At 42.0% G+C, this 14,046-nt stretch overlaps 1 protein-coding gene across 7 annotated transcripts in view; it reads left to right on the top strand.

The window, feature by feature from the left end:
* LMNTD1 (lamin tail domain containing 1) overlaps nucleotides 1-14,046 on the top strand; it is a 465,704-nt gene that overhangs the window by 217,540 nt on the left and 234,118 nt on the right. For all 7 annotated transcript variants that reach the window (XM_029206166.1, XM_029206167.1, XM_029206158.1 and 4 more), the window contains one exon: nucleotides 3,907-4,202. The gene's annotated coding sequence lies outside the window, so the exon portion shown is untranslated. The remainder of the gene's footprint in view (nucleotides 1-3,906; nucleotides 4,203-14,046) is intronic.

The raw sequence follows: 14,046 nt of genomic DNA, 5'->3' as shown, positions 1-14,046 counted from the left end.
ATTCGTGCCCCGGTCCGGGAAAATCCCACATGCCGCGGAGCGGCTGGGCCCGTGAGCCATGGCCGCTGAGCCTGAGCGTCCGGAGCCTGTGCTCCGCAACGGGAGAGGCCACAACAGTGAGAGACCGGTGTACCACAAAAAAAAAAAAAAGAGATAAGGTGACCATATGTGCGTGGGTTTATCTCTGGGCTTTCTATTCTGTTCCATTGATCTATCTTTCTGTTTTTGTGCCAGTACCATACTGTCTTGATTACTGTAGCTTTGTAATATAGTTTGAAGTCAGGGAGCCTGATTCCTCCAGCTCCGTTTTTCCTTCTCAAGATTGCTTTGGCTATTTGGGGTCTTTTGTGTTTCCATACAAATTGTGAAATTTTTTGTTCTAGTTCTGTGAAAAATGCCAGTAGTAGTTTGATAGGGATTGCATTGAATCTGTAGATTGCTTTGGGTAGTAGAGTCAGTTTCACAATGTTGATTCTTCCAGAGGAATTTTAAATGGTACATGAAAAATAGGGTTACAGAATAGCAAACCTCAAAATTAAGAAGTTATTAAGTACAATATATAATTTGATTTTTCTCTTTTACCTGTAACAAACAACTTCCCCATTTTATATAGAAATAGTTAACATTAAGAGAAATTAATGAGATTTGGAATACTGTCTCAAGCTATTGGAAAATAAGAAAATTTGAACAATATTCATGAAATTGGTTTTTCACAGTTTTTTCTGTTTCTTTCCTGATTTATTTCGCAAAGGAAACACTTCGACAATGTATAAGAAAGATTTAAACTGAGATAATTATAAATTATAATCACGATTTTCTAAATAGCAAAAACGTTAACATTTTTTTCTACCTTTGTTGAGATACAGTTGACATATCACATTGTGTAAGTAACAATAACGTACTTTAGATCGGAATTTCTCCTTTTTGCAGGTACTAACAGCTTAAGAAGTAAAGCAAAAAAATGTTTATCTATTGTTCAAAGAAACATTTTATTTATATTGTTACAAGGAAGACAAGTCTGTTATCCGAGATTACCCAACATTTGGATCTTACATAAATAAGACTTAAAATCCAAAGAGAAGCTGTGTTGTTGTAAACAACAGCTATATTGGATGAACTTGATCCAATTTTTGAAAAGAGATTCCTTGTCCACAGCAAGGCTCTTAAACATGCACGAGGAAAATCAGGCCTATGCCCTTCGTTTAGTTGAAGCCTAGGGTAAAAATCCTAGACAGTTAATTTTGGATCAATGAAACCTATTTGTAGAAATGCACAACATAATGAGCATGATAAGGGCTAAGAAAATCATCCCTCTTCCTTTCTTTTTTTCTCCTTTGAAAATCAGCCGCATAAGTGGCCTGTGGACCTCCTCTACTGGGGGAGGTACATTTATCCCGATGTTCATTTATAAAGAATTTAGCTTAAAAGGTAAAAAAAAAAAAAATTATTCCTAGGTAATCATTCCTTAAAGCAGATTTATTATGAATAGAACATTTGTGTGTTTGGGAGTGTTGTTTTCCCGGGCACATACAGAGGACAGATTGTTGACAGTAAATGTTTAGTCAAGGGTGAGAATACTTTTGTTTTAGTTACAGATCCTTTCTACCAGCCAGATGATATTTTCTCCTTTCAATCAGTGCCGCAGAAGCTTTTGTGTGTTACATAGCAGCGCTGCTAAATATGATGGAATGGCTGCATCTTTTAATTTAATCCCAGTAGGAGAATAAGCTATTCTTCTTTTACTAGGCGACAGATGGGGACTTTTTATGTCATGTAAAGCTCAGCTGGGTGAAGCCTTTTGAGAGATGGTGCTATCATGTCGGACTTTCTTGAATCATTTACCAGAGGCAAATGGTTGTCTCCATTTTCTACAAAGCATTGCTTTTGGATTAGAATGCTCTTTGGAAATGAGCCTGTACAGGCAACATGTACACATTTAGGGCATCATTTGACTGCCTTATACTTAATAGGTGTGATGGGACAAATATAATTAACATATGAGGAAGGTTCTGGCTTGGCCTGCTCAGTTCCCTATCTTTCATGCAAATGAAGGAAGGCTCCACCAATTCCAGGCAATTCTTGGGGCTTTTATGATGGAATGAAGATAAGATAGGCCAAAAGCAAAGCAGATGGGTTTTTGACAGAAAAGAAAGGCACAGAAGAGCCCTCGTGTCCAGGGGTCTGTAGACAAGGTATATATCCTTTGGTAGGGGACTCTGGGAAGAAATGATGAACTTTTGGAAGGAATGATGTAGAAACATAATCAGTTCTTCTGAGGAAGGAAAGTGGAAGGTTTCCAGAGACTTGAGGCATTATAAAATAGGGAAAGAGAGGATTTTAATGAGTTTTGTTGTTTATGTACTTGTATCCTCTTTAAAGATGTTGAAATGTGTACATAAACATCGGACGTCCTATCTGAATTATATATTTTTGAATGTAACAGCCTTCTGGGACTGAGCCAAGTGACCATGGCTTCCTTGGGATTATATCTGTAGGATAGTTATGAGCTTTTATAATGGGCTTTTTCTCTGGGCGTTTCCTACTTCAGACACGTTTTGGTACACTGGAAATTTTCCAATGATGAGAGGTTTCTGTGGGTGTATGAATATCTGTGAACCGATAGGCTTATTTATCTACAAGGCTATGAAGTATTCTCTGTGTCATCAAGCAGTATATCTGCTGACGATGCTATATCATAAAAAAGATTTGTGATGTCGTTAGAGATACAAGATGGTGAGTGATGATGTTGGAGCACAACATCTCAAGAGCTTGAAGGTGAACTGGAAAAAAGTAAAATCAAGATATAAGAGATTTATTTGCCAATATTAGTCTAGAGAAAACTCGGCAGGGTGTGTAGAAACAATTAAATATACAAGTCAGCTAACAAGTCGCTAGTCTTTCTTTTGTTCAAGATCTTCCTATTGGATAGAATCCTAATTGATTACTTGCTGAATTGTATCTCTGAAGTTTTTCTGGGACTTGGACTTTATAGCAGTAATAAAAGATTTTCAAAGGAAAAATCTAAGCATCTCTCAAGAATCATTTCCATATCTAAGCGTACATCTCTGATTCTATATAATATCATCAGTTTCCTAACTTTTTTTTTTTTTTTTTTTTACGCGGGCCTCTCACTGTTGTGGCCCCTTCCAGATGTGCAGCCTCAGCGGCCACGGCTCGCGGGCCCAGCCGCTCCGCGGCATGTGGGATCCTCCCGGACCGGGGCACGAACCCGTGTCCCCTGCATTGGCAGGCGGACTCTCAACCACTGCGCCACCAGGGAAGCCCCAGTTTCCTAACTTTTAAAGTCCTCTCTCAGCCCACTTGTTATAGGAGTCACAGGGTACCGCCAACGAGCCTGAATCTACCCCAGAGAAAGACAATGGGTTGTAATAATCCCAAAGGTTTAAATCTTCAGCAAGGCTGTGCAGTCACATTGGGAGATCCTATAGCCTTGACTGCAGACAAGGTCCTGGGGACTCTGGGAAGGATGAGAGGAGCCTTGGAGCACAGACTTTTGACCCCAGGTCACGTTTGCGTTTCCTCCCTGCTGCTCTCCTCATTTTATATAATCTGCTTTCACCCATTTTTGTGTACCGATAGGCTGTGTTGTCAATCACAATAAGATGCTTTACATGGAGAACAATGATTTCCTATGAGGTCTACATTACCCTCTGGCTGTAACAAAGAATTTGGAAAAAGAGATTCATGGAGATACTTTTCCTTCTATGTTCTGAGAGCACATTTACACCAATACTTTATGGATACTTTAGTGCTTGAAGTAACCCTGTGAGGTCAGAGTTTATACTAGTTGGGATAATTCAGGATGCTTTAATAAACACCCCCCACCCCAACTCTCACTAGTTTAACACAATAAAATAAACACTGGTTTATTTCTGTTTTACACAGGGTCCAAAGTGGTTGGTCCTACCTGGCAGTAGGACTTCCACAAGGTCATTCAGAGACTCAGACACCTTCCAGTCTGTGGTTCTGTCATCCCCTGCGGCCCTGGAGTCCTCTGTTAGATCCTCTGATTTGATCCAGAAAAAAAGAATGTGGAGTGTCACTTGGAAGATTTGTACTGGCCAGACCTGAAGGTGGCATCCGTCACTTCTGCTCTTATCCTAACAGCCAGCACATCTGGCCACACTCAACTGGCAAGAGAGGCTGGGAAATACAGTCTACGTGTGCGGCCAGAAGACAAGGTAATTGGGCTTGGTGAAAAACTGGCCAGTCTCTGGTGTAGTGTTACTACTGTCCCCGCCTTACTGATGGGTAAACTGAAACATAAAGGGGTTAAGTAATACACCGAAGTCACCTGACACGTGGTAAGCAAGAAAATCTGAACCCAGGAATCTGACCCCAGAACAGCCTTTTAAACCTTTTAAACTACAGGGCTGCCTCCCAGATAATTAATGCATGGTGTTTCCTGTTACTTCAAATGAGTAAAACAAGGCTGAGGAAGATAACATGCCTCCTCCTAGTTGACAAAATGCAGCAGACACAGGATTAACATCCCTTTATTCCATGGAATTGCAGTCCCATTTAGGATGAGTGCAGGACCCTCTGATTTCAGGGGCTCTTTTCCTGAGCATCTTTGGGGAAGAGGGGTGTGTGTTCCAATCTCAGTGAGTATTTTAAGGTGAGCCAACTCACTTTATCGCCTGAGACCCTTGGTTCCAACAGCATGCAACTAAGGAGGCAAATAATTAAAATTAGGGATCATGGAGTAAAGCAGACAGGCAGAAAGACATGGGGTTAAGAGGCAGAGTCTGGAACCAGAGCTCCCAAATCAGAAAAATCCAACCCTGGCTCTGCCTGCAGCTGGCTGTTCCTACCTCATTTAAATAAATGTCAAGTTTTTCCCTTGGTCTCTGTCTCAGAAAGGGGCACGTAATTCCTTAGTAGGTCCTAGTTTGTTCAAGACAATCTTAGCTTATACTGTTGTTCTAGGGTTATTGTTAATAGCACCTCCTTTCACTCTCAGAAATGTCCTGACTTAGATGATAAATTATATGATTACCCTACTTATGGCACCTGAAGCATCTTCACCCAAATATTTCTTGGTAATAAATCTTCTGGGGAGGAGGTCACCCCCTAACTTAATTAAGCTCCATAAGCCTTAATCACAAAGCTTGAAGAAATTTGATTATAATACCGAAGTTTGAATTTAGTTTGATTAGCTTTTTGCTGAATTTTAAAAGAATCCGGGAGTTACTTGTATGTGGGCAGCTCTGCCTCAAGCCCTGCCTTCTTTATAGAGGGACTCGGCCATCTCTTCAGCACAGCCTGAGTCAACAGGCTACCCTCCAAGCCACACTTTTGCTGTTACACGTAGACCCCCCTGGTGGACTGTGGACCCTGCCTCTACAGACAAGGAAAGATCCGGTCTCCAGCTACCATACCAACCTCCCTTCGCTCCATCTCTGCTTGTACCCCACCTGGAGTGGCGAGAAGCCTTACCCTTCGACTTCCCTTTTTGGCTGGGGATTATCCCTTTTCTTCTCCACGTGGGATTTGGGAAAACAGAAGGGAGCCTCTAACCTCATTTGTTTGCACCTACTCATGCCTTGTGGAGCCATGTTCTGTGTAAGATCTGTTCACTGAGAGAAACAAGAAACTATTTCTAGTCTTCAACAGACTTTTATGATCTGGCCTCTGCCTACCTCTTTGGCTTCAGCACCTGTCACTCTTTCTCTAGATTGGCCACACTGCCTGCCTTCTTTTTGTAGACTATGCCAAGCATGATCCTGCCATATGGTCTTTGCTCTTGCAGTTCCTTCTGGCTGGAATGCAGCGCCTTCTGGCTGAAGTGCTGTTCCCCGGATCTGCTTGAATCAGCTTAAACGTCACCTCTTTGAGAGGCCTTCTCTGATGATCCAATCGAACATAACTTTCACAGTCACTTTCTCTGTCAAAATCCTGTTTTATTTCCTTCACAACACTTATCACTATCTAAAATTATTTTGCTGATTTAATTGCTAACTTTCTTTCAAACTCCTCGATAATAATAATAAATAATAGTTACTAGACTTGCCTCTGGAGTCAGTCCCCAATAAGGATCCTTTTGCCCGGTGTCACTTGCGCCAGTAGAACCAGACCGAGTTCAGTTGAGAAGCAAAAGAAAGCTTTATTCTTTGATCAAAGAATGGAGAGGTGTGGGCTCGGGCTGTAGAGCACGTGCTCCCGCAAAGACCATCAGTAGGGCTGCTTTATAGGGTTCTTGTCTGAGGAGGGAGGGGCAGAGTTCTCGAGGGTCCCGTGCGGGCGAGTTGCTCGCGGAGCCCCAGATCCAAGCGCTGGGCGCAGCGTCTCTGCACACAGACTGCTGCCGCCATCTTGAATGGAGGGGTCATGTGCAGTGCTTCTCCGTGTGTCTCAAAGTTGGGGTGTCAGGAACATCAATTCCATACTGGAAACTCTAATCCAACACATTAGGTGTAAGACCTCTGCACTCGGCCCCCTACAGGCAAGCACAAAAGAAGAGGTAAGACCTTATCACCTAGATTCCATCTTATTCCCCCCTCCCCGGGAACCCAGTGGGCTTTGTTGATGCCACTATGAGCCTAACCCTCTTCTAAGTACTCTACATTGACTAAATTTTAAAATCTTTATAGTCATCCTATGAGATAGGCACTATTATCATTCCCTTTATTTATTTATTTATTTGGCTGCACTGGGTCTTAGCTGTGGCACGTGGGACCTTCATTGCCACGTGCGGGGTCGTAGTGGTGGCATGCGGGATCTAGTTCCCTGACCAGGAATCGAACCTGGGCTCCCTGCATTGGGAGCACAGAGTCATAACCACTGGACCACCAGGGAAGTGTCCCATATCATTCCCATTTTATTATTTTTTAAATTTTTAATAAAGAAACTGAGATTAAAAGAAATAAAGTAACTTACCTAATGTTTCAGAAAGGGAGCCAGGATTCAAGCCTAGGCCGTCTGGTTCCAGTGCCTAATCTGAACCACCAGGCAAGGCTGCCTCCCATCAAAGTCATCCCCAGAGGACAGAACTTCCATGTCCTGTGTGCCACTGTATCAACTCCTGTGATATTGTGATTTATAATAAGAGATATATATTTGGTCTTTGTCTGGATTCTGGCACAGGGCTTCTAAAACCATTGCAATTTCCTAAGTGTTGAGAGCAATAAAAAATGTCTTTTGTTAGTCATGAGTGACTCCTGGAAAGCACCTAAGGATGGGGGCTGGTTGCCAGAGAGTCCAATCATGTGATTAGAGGGTTGGAACTTTCAGTCCCACACCCCCTGATCCTGAGGGAGAGAAGAAGTGCTGGAGGTTGAGTTCAGTCACGAATGGCCAATGACCTAATCAATCATGACCATGGAATGAAGCCTCCATGGAACCCCAAAAGGAGAGGGTTCTGAGAGTTTCTGTGTTGGTGAACATGTGTAGATTTGGGGGAAGGGCGTGGAAGCTCTGCACCCCTTCCCACATACCTTATCCTATGCATCTCTTCCATCTGGGCTGTTCCAGAGTTAGAGGCTTTTATAATGAAACAGTGATCTAGGAAGTAAGATGTTTCTCTGAGTTCTGTGATCCGCTCTAGCAAATTAATGGAACTTGAGGAGAGGGGTCATTGGGACCCCTGATCTATAGCTGTTTCAGGGGGAGTGGCAGTTTTGTAGGATTGAACCCTTAACCTGTGGAATCTGACACTACCTCCGGGAGGACAAGTGTCAGAATTGAGTTGAGTCGTAGGACACTCAGCTGGCGTACGAGAACTGCCTGTTGGTGTAGTGTAGGGAAACTTGCCCCACTCCCACCCCTCCGCCTCCCGCCATGCCAGCATTGGCTCCTACAAGACTTGGCTCAATTAATATTTGTTGAACTTTGAGTGAATATATGGTGTCATAAAACCTTGACCTTGTTTGATTTTTATAAACAGAGAAGGAAACCTCTCACTTGCCTATCTAATAGAAATGCCAGAGCTGAATATCTTGTTTCAAGAGCAATCGGAGGCAGGGGCCCAGCCAGGGATGCCCCTCAAATGCAGATGGGGGAAGAGTGCTGCATAGCCCAATGGCAGATCCTGCATGGAGCCTTGAGAAATTTGTAGTAGTGGTTTTCCATGGGGTTTCTGAGTTAGTCATAAAATACGAAATCTGGCACCAGGTTACTAATGCCAAAGGGAGCAAGATGCAGACATAGAAGCAGTAGAGTGAACTAACAAATCACCTCACACCTTCCCCACCATCAGGGGTGGGCACAGAAAAGTAAGCTGTCTTGGATTGAATTTCTACTACTTGCAGCCGAGGGAACCTTCTCCCCACTTCTCTGTCACACCACCTGGGCTCCCCAGCGTTCTGTACAAAACCTGGGTCTCTTCACTTGTCACATTATGTAGAATTTCACTATTCATCTGTCTCCCGTCCCCTCTAAAAGGTAAAGTCTTTTAGCAATATCATGTCTAGTTCATCCTTTACATACCACGACATAGTTAATAACGTATGCTTCCTAATGTTACCTGAGTCAGCCTGACCTGCCTTAGTTCATGTCTCTGAGAATGAAGGAGAGAGTCACACAAGTAATCTGCAAGTTGTTTTCCAGCTCCATGCACTGTATCAGCCAGGTGAGGACTGTGTATTGCTTTTGTTTTGGATTCAGGCCCTGCTACAAAAAGATGAGTCTTTGTCTGTATGTGCTGTGAATCTGGTTGTGAGCCAACTAGTTAAAAAACTAGATGAATACACCCTTTCAATGTCATGTTCCTATTTGTCCCCCTGTCTCTTCCCTGCACTGCTGGTTATTTATGTATTTAATATGCAGATAAAGATGCACCAGCTCATACATCAGAGGCCTGCCCCCTACGTCCCTGGGGCCTATTAGGAGCAGATCTGTATATCTTGACTAGAGCAAGTCCCTTTGAGGCGATTCATCTGGGCTGGCCGTGTCATAAGCTGGGGCTTCTCTTTTTTGTTCCCTTTACTTTCTTTGTATTATTGACGTTTGTACAACCCTTGTTCAGTTCTCATTTCTGTGGACATCTGTTATGCAGCCAATCATTAAAAAAAAAATCTAAACTGAGTTAAACATATCAACCACAACACTTCCCTCAGTCCCCAGGGAATTCAGACCTATTTCTATAGCTGCTGAATGTAAAAACACTGTGAATTATATCATTTGTATTATTCTAAAATTAACTATGAATGTGCTGGGAGCCTTAAACAAGTTCTAGGCTTTCTTAATCATCCACTTCTTTACCACTGAAAACAAACAAGAGAAACTGAACCACTGTGTTTTTACAACATTTATCCTAATATTCGTTAACTAAGTAGAAGGCGTTTAGCTCCACACATATTTTGTGCTGGTCAGATCTTTGTTTCTTCTCCCCTCAAATTCACTCATTCAACAAATATTAAATATATATGTTGAATATCCTATGTGGAGGAAGTAAAACTCTCACTTTTTTCATATTGAGTCCATTTGCTGACCATCTTTTGACATGTGCAGTTGTCTAGATGCCTTTGAATACGTTCTGCGCCTACCTTAGGTCCTCCATTTCTTTCTTCAAATGTGAGACCCAAACAGTATTCTTCCAGGCCCAGCACAGAGTGTATAGAGCAAGTGCTTAATGACATTCCTTTCTGGGGAAACCGGAGAATATTTTGTTTCCTGGCACAAGGAAGGTAAGCAGCATGGAGTTTTGCATAAAAATGAATGGATGAAATTAAACTCAGAAATTTTCAAGTGATACTGCACAGGCTGTTCCATTCCTTCCCCCTGTTACCATCCCTCTTTTCCTTTGCCATCAGCAGATCCGTTGGTCTGTGTGAGCTGAGAACATTTCTGTCCCGTTTCCTCTCCTGGTGCCCTTACGCCATAGACCTTTGTGGCTCTCTAGGAACAATATTCTGAAGGTTTTAGACAGAAAAATTCATGGTCACGGGGTTAAATTGCGTGCTGACTCTCATGACAGCTATAATGAGAGGAAGTGGAAAAACAGAGGAGAGCATCCATTTAATTCAACAAATATTTATTGAATATTTTACATCTATCCTGGTTTCAAATACTGAAGTTAAAGAAGTAAACAAGATGAACAATGTTTTTATTCTTCTAATGGGAGAAGAAAGGAAACAGACCATTATAGAAATGGAAAAATATCAGTGAAGTATTTGGGGGGATTAAAGTGGAGTGATGTGACAGAGCGTGACTGCTGAGCGCATCGGCCTGGGAGATCAGGGAAAGCCTCCCTGAGGAGGTGGTTGGGATATTCACGCTTCTCATTTTCTGTGTTTTATGATGTGTTGACATCTTGGGGCCTTGCTAATCCTGGAGAGACTGCCCCCCACCCCGCCCCCCAGGTTGAGCTAATACCTGGAGAGAGCAGAGAGCTAATACCTGGAGAGCAACCCCCCAGGTTGAGCTAATACCTGGAGAGAGCTAATACCTGGAGAGAGTCCATACCTCCATCACCTCCTTTTATCAGGCTTCTGCAGTGTAGGACACTATTCCCTTCCCCAAATTACCCCAGGGCCGGGTACCAGACAACTAGGAGCCACCCCTATAGCCCAAAGCCTGCCAAAGTTACTCAAACTATCCAATCCTGAATTTACTCAGCTGCTTACATTGCCTTGCCCATTCCTCCCCATGAAAACCACAATAAAGCCTCAGGACCGTGCTTTCCTCTCGCCCTTTTTCTGTTCCCTGACCAACCTCGGTGCTTCCCCATGTGTCTCTTTATGCCACGCCTTCCATTTCTAGGACCTATAAGTATAAAAATCTTCATTCCTCATAGTAATCATTTCTATGTCTGCATGTCTTACCATACCTAATTAAAACAAATCCTAATTAAAACAGTGATACTTAAGCTGAGATCTGAATGACAAGTAGGACCAGTCACAGATGGATGGAGATGAGAACATTCTAAGTAACAGTGCAGAGACCCTAAGCTTGGCAAGATCAAGGATCACATAGTGGCATATGCCTGGAGTAGACTCTCCTCTCACTTCCTACTTCTTTTCCTTTACTTTCCAGACACCCATTGATCTCTGATAATCCAAAGATTCTTAAAGGCAAATATCTCTGAGGAAGTCAGATGTCCCACTATCCTTTTTATACAAGTCAACGCTTATATAACTACATGACTGATGAGAAGAACTGAAGGTCTCATTAAAGCAATTCACACTAAGGTGTGAAAGAATCTTTGCTAATGTATTTTCATTGAAAGAGGGAATTTATTAACTGAAACACATTTTTTAATCAGGTACACTCAATAGTTTTGTGTCTTAACATCATTCAAATACCCAACATACACTTATCAAATACATCTCTCATTACACCCAGGTTCTAGGGATGAAGTGAGGAGGAATCATCTTTCCTAAGGAGTAAATGACTGCTGTGATCACTCTTTGCACTTGTGATTTCTTGTTCAGTGTCCATATTGTCCTTTATATTATAATCATACCCAAAGCTACATGAGGGCGGGAGGTATGTTCAACTCCATATCACTAGCAAAATGCAGTGTCTGGCAGACTGCAGGCATTCTATTCATGACTTCAAAATGAAAATTATTAAACCAAGTTATACTAAGATAAAGTGTAAATATGATAGTTAAAAGTAATTTCCAATATTTTAGTCCCTCAGGACCCAGCAAGGCTAAATTTCTTAGACTTATGGGTTTCATTTCTGGCTGAACTTAAAATCAGCCAGGAAGCTTTTAAAATATAACAGTACCAATCCCCATTACAATCAATTGAGTCAGAACCTAAGGGTGGAATCTGGGTATCAGCATTAAAAAAAAATGTCTCTAGGTTATTCTAACACGCAGCCAGGGTTGAGGGACACAGATCTAGGCTGAAAGGCTACAAACAGTAAAGGTTAATGTACCTGGCTGGTGTCTTTAGGCAATGTGAAGAACAGCTATCAGAATTTGCACAGATCACTAAGAAAGGAGAATTCTCCAGGACACAGAGGTTCACAAAGGTCTAGGCTTCAGGGACAGTCAAGTAGAGAAAGTTGGGCAGAGAAGCTTTAGACAGAGACCCAAGCTGTGCAACCAAGGAGGAAGAAAGCAGATTGGCATTTGCAGCAAAATGAGTTCTTTCGTGCTCATTTTTAAAGTGCTTACAGGATTTCAGGTGACTGAAGTCACTGGCAGGCATCTTTGCAGAAATACAAATCATAATATTTGAGAAACAAAAAGGTGACGCCTGAGGGCAGATTTTATATTCGCCTTTAAAAAAGTGACCTGCAAAATTATACGTCATTTTGCTGCAAGAACTTACTATGCTGACAAATATTTGTAAAATGTTATTTCAGCCCATGAATTTTATTTTAGTAGACGTTCAGAGTAAGTCACAGCTTCATAGAGCAAATGCCAGCCTTCCTTTCCATTCCCACGTCCAGAGTCTCACCTTTCAAAAGAGAATACTGGATCTCAGTTGACACTTTCTTGTAACGAAATCTGCCATGAAATTTTAAGCTAACAAATGGCTATGATTCACAAAATCTATCCAAACGAATCCTTCTCGACTGGAAGCTTTGTTAACAATATGATATCTGAGTTTATCACTAAAAAATTATTTTGGAACAACTTCAAATACCAATTAAAAATCAGAATAAAGTCTCATCTTCCATGGTTATCTAGATTATCATTCTGTTGGTTGAATATAAAGTTTGCCCTCAACTTCTCTCCTTTTTTGTTTCCTAAATATTATGGTTTGTATTTCTGCGAAGATGCCTGCCAATAACGTCAATCACCTGAAGCTCTCCAAGGACCTTTAAAATGAACACTAAAGAATTCATTGTGCTGATAAGTATTTGTAAAATATTGTTTCAGCCCATGAATTTAAATAGGACTTAATAACTGAAAGTCGTCTCAGCATAGGGTCATGATGAAAAGCATGATCTCCTGATCAAATCCTGACTCCACTATTTCATAAAATAATACCTGTTCAACAAATATTTATTCAGTACTTGCTAGTGATAGGCACTAGATGTTTTAGATGATTGGAAGATATTGGTGAATGAAAGAGAGAAAAATCCTTGCCTTCCTGACGCTTACACACTACTGAAGGAGGCTGACAATAAAAACAATAGAATAAACTTAATTTATTAACAATTTGTTTAACACATTAAAAGGTGATACATTGTACATATTTTTTATATAAGGGGGTGGGGATTCTGGGAGGGTTGGGAGTGGATTATAATATTAAATAGTGTGGTCAGGGTGGCTTTCATTGAGAAGGTGATATTTGAGTAATTGCTTGAAAGAGGTGAGAGGGTTAGCCTTGTGGATATCTAAGGGAAGGGTTCTGGGAAGATGGAGAAGCAAGTACAGAGCCTGGTAGCAGAAGTTTGCTGATGTGTTTGAGGACAGCAAGGAGGCCAGAGTATCTAGAAGAATGTGAGCAGCGGGGAGAGAAGTACAAAATGAGTTCAGAGAGTTTGGGAGAGGGAGGCAGGTCACAGTGTCTTACAGGCCATTGTAGGGACTTTGGCTTTTCTCCTAAGGGAGGATGGGAGTCCTTGGAGGATTCTGAGCAGAGGAATAGCACGGTCTGACCTCTGTTTTAAAAGCTTACTGTGGAAGAGAGTTCGACTTCTGGTGTGACAGTGTGAGAAGCTCCACAGATCCCCTCCCCATGGAAACTGGTAAAAATTATTTTTTAAATCAACCATCTAAGGTCTCAGGAAGTGGTCCAGAGAGCATACAGCAGATAAAGAAACATTTATTCAAGAGATCTACTGAAACTCTGTAAAAACTACAAGAAGTTGTGGTATTTGAACCAGGATCCCTGAGCTCCCTTCCAGCTCAGTGAGATGAAAACTCTGCTCCAAAATTGTACAGCCATGAACACAGGGTTCTCCCTGCCAAGCCCCCAGTTGGAAGGGATATCTTGTGGGGAGAGGCAATGCATAAGCTCTGCTCATCTTGCCTTGAGTTACCTATTGCTGAAGCTAAGTTCCAGGTGAGTGTGGCTGAGAAATGGAGACTCCTTCTGCCTAACCGTCATTGATGGGATGGAGGCCACACTGTGGCCACAGCACCACTGAGAATACGACAGCCCTGATTGCTCATTCCTT

This window comes from Monodon monoceros, unplaced genomic scaffold, assembly GCF_005190385.1.
Source record: "Monodon monoceros isolate NGI ecotype Baffin Bay Population unplaced genomic scaffold, NGI_Narwhal_1 Super_Scaffold_6, whole genome shotgun sequence".
Classification (NCBI taxonomy): domain Eukaryota; kingdom Metazoa; phylum Chordata; class Mammalia; order Artiodactyla; family Monodontidae; genus Monodon; species Monodon monoceros.
Note: the sequence above shows the minus strand (reverse complement) of the source record. Positions and strands in the feature narration are given on the sequence as shown.